Genomic DNA, 2,002 nt, shown 5'->3' on the forward strand with positions numbered 1-2,002 from the left:
CGATCGATCCAGGAAATTCCCACGAGCACAGAGGCGCTCTGGATCGATCGGCCGATCGATCCAAAGCCTCCCCAATCGATTGGGAGCAATCCAATCGATTGGGATTTGACCGTTGGCGCAGGATATAGCTGTTGGAGAGCGTTTCTCTAGGTAGAACTTCCACGGCTCCGATTCTTTCTCTACACAGATCTTCACAGTAGTTCTCCACAGCTCTCATGCCAGATCTTGAAGGCTCTTGGAGGCTTGTGCTGGTGCACGCCCAAGTCAAGAGGCGAGGAAGAAGCTAGAGTTAGGGTTCCTTGTGCATATCTTGTAAGCTTTTGCTTGTATTGTATCTCCCTTCCCTTTCTTCTTGTACTGTGAGTTTGTAGGGTTTCTCCGCCTTCGGTAATTACTGTAAAGGAGTGTTTTATTAGTGGAGGGTGCGTGAGTGTGTGGATCCTTGGACTAGTCACATTTTCTTGAGGTGGATACTAAGTAAATCTACGAATTAGCATTGTGTGATTGTTTCTTTATATTTTCCGCCGCATTTCATCACAAGAAGCAAGCAACGAGGAGCACGGGATCGTGCTGAGCTATTCACCCCCCCCCCCCCTCTAGCTACATTTCGGTCCCAACAAGTGGTATCAGAGCGAGGCTGCTCTTCACCGGAATCATCGCCGGAAGGGGCAACAAAGCTAGAGGGTGAAGAAGTTGAAGTACATTCATCAAAGTTAAAGAATTCAAGAAGCTCAACTTCAAGATCGAATTCCGAGATGAACTCGGATTTGACACGAGGGTGCCTCCGCCATTCACAATGATGAGCTTCAATCTTTGGAGATCAAGGATCGAAAATTTCTTGATGGTGGAGATAGAGCAATTGTTTGCTCTTATGGAAGGCTTCGAAGCTCCAAAGAATTCAAAAGGCAAGATCTTAAAGAAGAGCAAATGGAGCCAAGAGCAAATTCAAAGGAGCGAGGCAAATGACAAAGTGACCAAGCTATTGGTCAATTTATTGCAAAGCAATATTTTGGCTCAAATCGGAGAATTCAAAGATGCCAAGGAGCTTTGGAGCAAATTGGCAACGAGTCATGAGATCCCCTCCACTGTACCAATTCAAGAAGAATCCAAAGAGGGCGACTCCGTGAGTCAAGATCAAGAGGAAGAGGACTCCGAAGTTGAGAGATGCTCAACTTTCGAAGAAGAAGTCCAAGAAGCCTCATTTTCAAAGGAATGCAATGGAAAGAGCAAAGAGGGAGCATACTCTTTGTTTCATGTATAAGATGAAGATGATGAAGGCTCCACCTCTAGGATTGAGGGGGAGCGATTTTCATTGACACCGGATCAAGAAGAAAAAGAAGTCTCCACATCCGGGTCAAGAAAAGAAGAGGATGAAGAAGCTTCCACCTCCACAAGTCGAGTCAAATCTATTGGAGGAGCATTATTGTCAGAACAAGAGGAAGTTTCTACCTCCGGATCAAAAGGAGAAGATGTCATCCCTACATATGAAGGTATAAATATTTCAAATAAAAATAAACAACATATCATGTGTTTTGAATGTAGGGAACATGGGTACTACAAGAGCAAGTGTCCTAAATTGGCCAAGAAGAAGGGTCAAGTGGCACCAAAGGGCAAGGAGAAGCCCAAAGAGACCGCTCCCGGAACAAAGAAGAGCAAGGAGCACATTATGTGCTTCTCTTGCAATCAAAAGGGACACTATCGGAGTCAATGTCCCAAGGGGAAGAAAGCGATCAAGGCTCAACGAGGAAGCACAACTCAAGGGGGAGCCTCCAAGGTAAAACGAAAGGTATCATTTATTGAGCCTACCTTTTTAAATAATGGTGAAAAGCATGCAAATTCTAAATTTTATCATTTTAATGCTATTTACCATAAAAATAGAGAGCATGATAGCATTAAAGAAAAATATATGACTCTCCATGCTAAGACTACCACACCTAGGGTTAGGAAGGTAGGTAAAAGGTTAGGCAATAACACTATGGACCATAGTTATAAGCCTAGAATT

This window comes from Zingiber officinale, chromosome 9A (genome assembly GCF_018446385.1).
Source record: "Zingiber officinale cultivar Zhangliang chromosome 9A, Zo_v1.1, whole genome shotgun sequence".
Lineage (NCBI taxonomy): Eukaryota > Viridiplantae > Streptophyta > Magnoliopsida > Zingiberales > Zingiberaceae > Zingiber > Zingiber officinale.